Here is a 10138-nt window from a genome sequence, read left to right as displayed (position 1 = left end):
GAGACTGGAATGTGAAAATAGACTTACGTAGATAGCCGGAAAGCCAAAATGTCGTAATTATGTCCACTGGGTGGCACTGTATGCTTGAAAACAGCTGTAGTACCCCAAGGATCGACTTGGCTTCACGTGGCCCAGCAAGGGGAGGTAGTAATGTTGTGTAACTCTCACTATGGCCTTAAACTAAATGTTCGTAACTGCACCAATGTCATTTGATCATGCATTGGACCTGAAATCTTCAACAACAATGTTGCACAAGAAGTGTTCACTATTGACAATTCCCCTGCATTTTACTGTTTACTTCTTGATCTCATGGCACAGCACTAGATGGTGTCTTAAGGGGACCATACATACATACACTCTTTAAACACTTGTAATACATATTCTCAGCTCACCAAAACACATACTAAGCATACATTTGGGTAAAAGGTAAACAGTGTGAGTCATGCTCAAAAGTTTAATAAAGACTCCTCCTACAGGAACCTGCTACAGCCTTGTCTGGTCTCCAGGAGGAGCTCTGTAGCAGGCTTTAATTGAGAACTGGATCCTGCTAGAGCAGTGGTCTCAAACTCAGTGTCACGGAGGCCTGCGTGTATGCTGGTTTTTCATTCCAGCCTCAGATCATGATTATTTAATTAGTTCAGTTATTTGCTGAATTCCGGCTGTAGGGTTACACATATCGTATATCAAGTGAAATGTGTTATTTGTGTTGTCTATATAAAAATGGTTGCTTATATTCTGTGCTTTAATGCAGTTAAATGCATATGGTTGAATGAGTAAGTGTAATCAATTAAGGCCACATTGGATGGAATGAAAACCTGCTGACACACGGCCCTCTTGGGCAACGAGTTTGAGACCACTGTGCTAGAGGGATTGGAGTCATTCCACTTTATTGTGAGGTGCGTTGGGATGCATGCAAAGAGCAAAAATATAGTCTGTTATTATTATATTATTATTACTGGGGCCTGCTCTACAAAACAGGATTACTGAGGTAGCTGCATAACTGAGCAAAATCCAGAACAGTTCTTTTTACTTCAGTTCATGTTCCAGATTTGGGAGGGTTCCAGGTTTTACTCAGTGCAGTTATCCAGCTAATTCAGTAATCCTGCTTCATGACATGTTTTTATTTTTTTTTACATTTGCTATCAAAAAGAAAACCTAAAATATTCCACAGCCGTCCAGCTTCAAACCCTTTCCCATACCAGCTTTGCACACCTACAAACACTGTGTCCGAACACTGCAGCTTTTTTCAGCGGAAGAATAAGCCACTCATCACAACCAATCAACATCTTACAGGTGTGCCACTTCCAGTGTGCTTGGTCAGTTGGTCATGGATGGGAATAGTGTGGAGTCCTTTGCCCTGATTTGTCATGCTGAATCTCAAAGGCCCTTTAAATGCTGATCCACATCTTTCATCTCAACCACCCTTCAGACTGCATTCCGGTTGTCATAATATATGGATTGAACATAAAGAGACTTAAGATACTACCTTTAAGTGAACACATATCTAGAATTTCACTGGTTAGGATGTCATAATTAGTTTAATGTGTTTCTGAGGGAGATAATATCTGAATTATTCGCTATTTTCTGTCATTTTTTGGTGTGTGCGCATGCATTTATGGGGCATCCCTTTGTGTGTGTATGTGTGTGTTTGCATTGCTTGGTCACACATATGCAATGAAGCCATAATCAAACATATATATAGGACACATTTTCACACCCAAGTGACACTACCCTCACCTGTGTGTCATAACGGATTTACAGGAGATTTGGATTTTCATGTCTGCAGTGTGAAAGTGCTGCTCTCTTTGGAGCATTTCTATTTCACTGTTGATTTACTGAACAAACACATCTAGCACTTTCTATATTCTACAGGAACTAGACCACAAGACGTTTTTTCTATTTTGCTATATACTTAAGCCATTTGGATTTGAAAAAAAGAAATCAGCCCTTATTTCATGGTATTTAAAAGCAATATTATGAGCAGTACATGTCTAGTCTTTTGAGACTTTGTTTTCATCTGTGGATCTTGCATTTGGAGTCATATTTGATACACCATCATGGAGACCAGAGGACTACCTATGGCATGAAAACAGCTAATATGTAAGCTAAGAGAATAGAATAATTCACAGAGAAGGATAACACAGAAACCGGGTATATCAAGTAAAGCAGTTTGGAAGGTTTTGAAAAAGAAATTAACATATTTTTGGAGGGCAAATTATGGGTCCCAGGGTCTTTCTATGGAGATGCATGGACACATCTGGAGATATCTGTCTCTGACTGCCACATCACAGGTTCTGCAAGATTCATTTAGTGACATATCTAATGAAGACAGGAACCAGTCACATAAACAAACTAAGAAAACCTATATGGGGGGGGGGTTGAGTGCAGCATTTTGAAAGCTCATTTAGCATTATATGAAATACTCATATCAATAAAGAGCCTTTCACTTGAAGCAACATTTATGTCAATGAAACATTTGTAGGTGCTCTGTAAGGCTCATCAATAAAGAATCTAGTAGCAGCAAAAAGTAGGCCCAGACCCCATTATCTGCTGTAATTTAATGTTCCTTGCAGTTCACCCTGAGACTGAAATGTCACTTAAATCACAAGGACTACAACAACCATTAAACCCACCCTTAATCAGATGTGAGACCTGTGTCAAAAAGCTCTATAGGAGAGCTGATGTCAATAAAGGTCAACACAATATAGAATGTACTCTAAAAACCCTCTGCAGTGTTTCTTTTGAGAGTAAGCGAACAAAATGTAAAATACTCTTGGTTTTAAAAAACTGGTCTTTCACATGGTAAACTATACACTCGGGTCCTCTAGAAGATTTTTTATAGCACATTTAAAAATGAACTAAGCATCTTAGTAACTCGCCCTCTTGTCCTCCCACTGCCTGTCTCTCCCACGGTCACTCTAAATTTCCAAACAACGCTACGTTCGTTGGCCACTGAGACCTCCCTGGTACCATGCCTGGAGGGTATGTAATGGGTCCTCTTTGGGCCCTACCCAGAGTCCATGTGCTCATGAAGGCAGCAGGCCTCCATGAACCTGTTTTTCCAGAGGTGGCACCAGAGTCTAGCGTGGGATACTACCATATAAACATTACATCCATCACTCCCATCTGTCAGTCCAGAGTTTACATTTCAAATGGCTCTCTCATTTCTTTTATTCAGCAGTTTTTTTTTTCCAATGAAGAATTATTAATCTGCTTAAAATAACAAAGTACTGCTAAATAAATCCTAACACAATGCACCACTGTCACAAATCGCAAAACATAAATACATAACTGAAATATTAAATCTGGGGTTCAGAATAAATTATTTCATATGATATTTACTTTATCCCAGGATTTATCTAGGCCTAGATTCAACAAGACACACTTTGATAGCTATGGCAAGCGACAAGATGAGGGACTGTTATTCACAGATCTTTAGCCACAAGCAGAGGGAGTTCATTATCAAAGCATTGAATAAACCAAGAAAGATTTCAATGTATAAAGAAATGCCATATCAAAGCGGCAAAATGAAAAAGAACAGATGTATGGCAAGGAGTTATCGTTTTAGGGCAGGTGATGACTTGGAATGTAACCACTACCCTCACCTAGACTGGGGTCAAAAACATGTTTTAGTGAAAACACTAAAATATATATATTCCTAATCCTTCTATATTTAAATTAATTTAGTAAAGTGAAAACTGTATAGGGCCAGTTTCACTGACAGATTAAGTTTAGTCCCATTAATCCAATCTTGGTCCCATTTGTACTGGGACCAAGACTTGGCCTAAGAAATGCACCCACACACAAACATGAGAACAGGAGCCCAGCCTTCTCTCCTGTCCCAGAGGTTATTAGAATGCATTAGCTAACAAGCCTCGTATGAAGAATGAAAACGAGACTTACATAATTAATAATTCCTCAACATTTCCAGCCCCGTGGGTAAGACTGACTGGCTCTGGTTCAGAGCTCAACGCGGCAATAACCAATGACGGGGCCACCTGGACATTCCATCAACAAGACAAAACACAGATCCTAACTGCAGCAATAGCATTCTTCTGAGTTTCCGTGTTTGTTGGGCATGTATTGTACAATATCTCCGCATTAAATAAAATCTTTGTCACAAAATTGGCAAAAACACAATCACAGTATTATAGGTTTTCCTTTAATGCAAGGTGGAGCAAATATTCTTAAGTGAGGGTCAGTGATCCCATATCTATTCCTTTGTCATCTACAGTCCGGTGCTCCAGGGAGATGATGTTTGGATTAATAGAGAAATATATGGGCAATAAATGGCAAAAAGGACGTCGTAAATGTTGATTAAAACTCAGGTTAAGAGAAAATGGCAGGGAATTGTTGAATTATGGAGGGTTTATAAAGGCAGGTTATTGTCTCAGTGACAGTGCTCTTAGTGCTACCATACTGTGTGTGTGTGATCTCCGTATTTCTAAGAGTGAGGAGACAGTCGTTAATCCCCGGGACTGGAGGAGGCTCCACTCACCGCATCCGTCTGGAGCTCAGGGGCTCAGAAATCACACACAGCTGCCACCATCCACTCACACTGCGCATCAACGCGGCTGATTTCTTACCATGCAGTCATCCTGTCGGTTAATATTTTTTTACGAGTAACATTTTAAAGTATCAATTAAAGAGATCCGATGGCTGTCACCGAGCTTTATGTACATGTCTTTACTGCTTCTGGACAGTAACCTGCTTCTAATCACTCCTGCTATGGGCTGACTGCCCCCCTTCTGTGTCTGCGGTCACTACTTAATCAACTATTTCCTGGGAGCAATAGAGAATAAAAATAGAATTATATTGCTGAAACTTAATAATACACTATTGTTAATGTATAATTTAGCTTTTTCCCATCTGTAATGGTTAATTTTATTGTCATTCTATGCCACCCACACAATACACTCACTTTCATCAACATTTCATTTTAAATAGTTCCCCGCAAGGGCATAGAACTCCCGTGTGGAGTTTGCATGTTCTCCCTACATCCACAGAGGATTCCTTTAGGTACTCTGGTTTCCTCCAACAGTCCAAAGACATGCAGGTTAGGCTAAAGGAAGAGTCTAATTTGGTGTGTGGGTGTGGATGGTATGTCTGCCCTGCAATGGATAGGAGACCTGTCCAGGGTGTATTCCTGCATCTTGCCCGATACACCCGTGGGCCATCTCCAGCTGTGAAGAGGGCCCACAAGCGTCATCATGACCTTTCACCCCACTAGTGGTGGCCCTGCTCCCCTGGCAATGATGTGACTGGTTATATGCTGTTCTTCACCAGCCACAGATGGCAAAGGTGTGCACTGAATCACAGGATGAACCATGCACTGAAATACTTTACCTAGACATGGTAACATCATCAGATGACTGTGGGAAATCATAGGGTATACCAGATACTGTATAACATTTCCCTGTCAGAGGAACAGCCCCAGAAATATACATACATATTTGCAGACTGTAAAAAGTGCTGTGTAGAAGAACAAAAAAAGAATGTATCAGCTCAGAAGGGTCAGTGTACTTATAAATTATTATTGCAAATTCCTTCACGTTCGCAATTAAACATTTTCTTTCCATTTTGTTCCAATGATGTTGTTAATCTCAGTTGGCCATTGTGTGAATCAGAGCATCCTGGAAAACTGATAAGTAGTAGTGTATGTTTCAAGTCTCCATGAGTGAATCAGCAAGCTGAGGACAGACATCAGGTTAGAAGTGGTTACAACTTCCTGCTTTGAGTTTCCACGGTAACCAGTATTAGTGAACACAAATAGAGCAACAGTGAGTCAGACAGCCCTCTCATTTCATCTGGTGGCTGTTCTACTCTGTGAGGTCACCAAACATTACAGTAGTAAGCTCTCTTAGTTGAAGAACAAAAGTCAAAGGTCACTTTATAATTATAAGGATACAATATTATGTAAACAGTCTAAGCCAGCTTGATAGAGGTATATTTTAGACAAATACAATTGTTAACATTATTATGATCTTCATAATCACCACATAATTATTGGCAGATTGAGGAATGTTGCAATATGTACAGCTTTTCATCTGATTACATCTATCCACCTGAATATAGTTTCCCAGTTTTTATTATTCTTATTTATTATTACTCTCATTGACAGTAGAATATAGCACCCCTTCCTTTATAGTGTACATTCAAATTGCAATTTCATGAAGAAAAAATATAGAAAGAGGAAAAATACACACAAAATGTTCATATCTTGCTCATGTTCCAAATGAGTCACAGCTAGCCCAGATCGGGTTGAATCCCTGGCATAAACATAATTTGTTTATATCACGTTTTATCACTGTAAAATTGGCTATGGCTGTAAAAGATAAATAGAGGAAAAGTTGTTCAAGCATAAGAAAATCATTATTTTCTAAAAGAAATGGCAGGAAAAAATAGACACTAATGTAATCCAATTCCTTGGGTATTTTCATTCTGTATCAAGCTTTGCCCTGTTCCTAATAGGAGAAATCAGATTTCAGTGGCAAATCCTAAGAGGCCTTCATTTAGGGCCCTTGATTGAGTTAGATACTCCCTTGTTGATGTGGTAATCCTTAATTCCCTACAAACTGGTTTTAAATGATTGTTTATATTCCAAGAAATAACCTTTTATGTTTTTTAAAATTGTGCTTTCCACTTTACGTTCATTATGTAGCTCAATCTCTGGACTATACTGGACTATCATTAAGCTGCAAAATACTCTAAGAAATTATATTAAATATGCACAACATACTTTCTCATTTATGTGATGGATTATTATGGAATATTATGATCTGTAACAAATACAGTGCAGCCCATACATATTTGCACAGTGACACAATGTTTGTTGTTTTAGCTCTGCATGCCAATATGCTGGATTTGAAATGAAAACTTTTAGATAGATATAATCAAACAAGTCGCCTGTAGTTAAAGTGCAGATTTTTTTATTTTTATGAAACCTTTATTAGATTTATTAATTTGATTCAATTTTGGTTTCACCATTGTGGTGTAGAGCTGGAGGTGGCCACTGACTTGCTCAAAAGGAACGGTTGGCAGGCTTTTTATTAGGCAAAACAAGCCACGAACAAAAACTCAACAAACTGTCATAAAACACAAAATAATGTAAATAAAAAAAACTCCAGAGGAGAGAAAAATGTCTTCTAAAGAAAGCTAGAAATTAGAACCACAAAAACCCCCAGACTTTTAAATCAGTTGCTGCCCAAGTCCCAACTCTCCCATGCCAGTGAACCAGGCCTCTTTAGCCCAATGATTAGGTAATGGGCCAACAGCTACAGTGATTACAATGAATCACAGATGTGGCCATACCTGTATGCAGGGCTCAATATTCCCATCCTGGCATCACACCCCCTGGCCTGCTGTAGCTGGTGAAAAGGGCTCCTCTGGAGGGCCGATGCAACTGGCAGCAGGGGTTCCTCTTTCAGGGGGCCCGATGCAGCAGGGGTTCCTCTTTCGGGGGGCCCGATGCAGCAGGCAGCAGAGGTTCCTCTTTCGGGGGGCCCGATGCAGCAGGCAGCAGGGGTTCCTCTTTCGGGGGGCCCCATGCAGCAGGCAGCAGAGGTTCCTCTTTCGGGGGGCCTGATGCAGCACGCTGTCGGGGCTCTTTGGGGCAGGACAGTGGGAGACACTTGTCCGGAGGGCCCATTGGGGCAGGGTGTCTGAGTTCCTCATTTACTGAGGATGCCAACAAGAAATTGATTTCATAAACTCAAAAGGAATGGCTGGCAGGCTGCATTGTATTAGGCCCACAAATGAAAACTCACCAAACAGTCCTTAAAAAACAAAATGATGAAAATCAATCAGAGGAAAAAAAAAACAGGGAAAAGTCTTCTAAAGGAAAACTAGAAATTATAACCAAAAACAAAACCACCTGCCTTTAAATTAGTCAGTGCCCAAGTCCCAACTCTGTCTCCCAAATCAGTCAGTGCCCAAGTCCCAACTCTGTCTCCCAGACCAGAGATTTCAGTGGAATTCCCAGGCCTCTTTTCTGCAGCCCAGTGATTAGGCAATGGGTCTACAGCTACAGTGATTACAATTCATTAGAGCTGTGGCCATACCTGTATGTAGGACTGGTGCTGCCCCCTGGTGGACAGCACCTTAATATTCCTGTCCGGGGTGCACACCATGTAGAAATTACAACAGATTTTATACATAGTCCTTTCATTTCAGGATGCAATAATATTCAGGACAAATGGCTTCACTTGTGTTTCTGATTAGTTAGGTATGTTCAATCACTTCCTTGGTGCAGGTGTAGAGCTTTCAGCATCTTGATTCTATGCTTTGGATTGCCTTTGGAGTCTGTTATTGGTGTTTGTCAACATGAGGCCAGCGTTGGGCCAATGAAACTCAAGGAATCCGTTATTTGGCTGAGAAATAAAAAAGAAAAAAGAACAGGCAGTGACATAGGCCAAACAACAGGCTTTTCAAAGTTACCAAAGCTAAAGCTGATGTGGTGAGGAATCATCTCTACATGAGGTGTCAATGCTAGTAATGCAGGCCATTATGGAGTGGAAAAAGCTGTATAATCAGAGACATAGCCAAAGCATTGAGTGTGTCAAAATCAACTGTTCAGTACTGTTGAGAAGCAAGAAAGCACTGGTGAGCTCAGCAATGACAAACGACCTGAATGGCTGAAGAAGTGTTAAGACTTGGGCATGTATGGCTGCCACTGGAATTGGCTCACGTGTCTTTATTGTTGATGTGACTTCTGACAACAGCAGCAGAAAGAATTCTGAAATGTACAGAAACAGGTCCAACCAAATGCCTGAAAACTCACTAGATGTGCTTCACGTTGTAGTAGGACAATGACCCCAAACACACTACTAAACAACCAAAGAGTTTTTTGGGGAAAAATGTGGAATGTTGACTGGTTTAGTCAATCTCTTGAGCTTAATCCAATGAATAATGTCTTTCACTAGCTGAAGACATGACTGAAAGCAAAAATCCGGCAAAGCAAACAGCAGATGGCTGCAGTGCAGGCCTGCAGAGCCTCATCAGTGGGTCCATGGGTCACACACTTCAGGCAGTCTTTAAGTGAAAAGGAAACTTTATTTAACTTGTCCAATTATTTTTGGTCCCCTAAAACAGTGGACTATGTATAAAAAGGGCTGTAATTAATACATGGATGACTATATATGGATGGAACCCTTAAATTGAAGCTGACAGTCCGTACTTATCGTCATATTAATTGTATTACTTCAAATCCAATGTGCTGGAGCAGAGCCCAAACTGTCCAAATACTTTTGAACAATTGAACATCAATGTGTGATCAATTATCAAACAGAAATATAATGAATGGAACAAAATTTTCCAAGCCAAATAATGTTTTATTCTGGATATATCCAGTAGTAAAAAGATGATGTTTGAGTATATTATTCATTTAGAATAAATGTACTGTACTTGTAGAACATCATTTCAAATCTAAATCATAGCTATTATCTAATATAATTTTTTTTATTATATATATCTAATGTATAAAAAGTGGTTGGGCTTATGGAGCACTACCCACCAGCCCTTTGATTTTAGCTGCATCACATTACGTTTATCTGGAAATTAGCCTAGCTCTGGACAAATAATCCAGCTCTTTGTCTCTGTAATAGCATCTCTTAAATCCAACACGCAGAAGTCGATATAATCCCAGCAATTATTTATTTACTCGGGAGGACAGTTCCATTATTCATTATTTGCGAAGGTTCCTGCAAGTCACTAGTAATTGAACGGACAGACAGCTTTCTCAGGTCCCGACATCTTAATTTTATTTTGAACAATCTGAGCAGGCAGGGACTCCGAAGTAACGTAACTACAAATATATTCCCTGCGTGTAAACGTACTGCTTTTCCAGCTTTTCTAAACATATATTTTTTACGAATAAATGAAACAAACAATTCATGTAACTGACCCACTGAAACTCAAAACTTAATATACATAATGAAAACACCTGGGGCTCAAATCAATATCAATGACTAGCTAAAACGCCTCTGCTCCCTTCGCGTCCCTTGAAAGCCAGTCAGACAGCTGTCGGTGCGGCCCACCGGGCGGCAACATCCACCTCAGCCCCGTTGTCCCGGTGCTTGCGGTTTTCTAGCCCCGCCTCGCTCGCCCCGCCTCCAAAGCGGACCGCAATGATTTAGAAGTT

The sequence above is a fragment of the Conger conger genome, chromosome 1 (genome assembly GCF_963514075.1).
Source record: "Conger conger chromosome 1, fConCon1.1, whole genome shotgun sequence".
Taxonomy (NCBI): domain Eukaryota; kingdom Metazoa; phylum Chordata; class Actinopteri; order Anguilliformes; family Congridae; genus Conger; species Conger conger.
Note: the sequence above shows the minus strand (reverse complement) of the source record.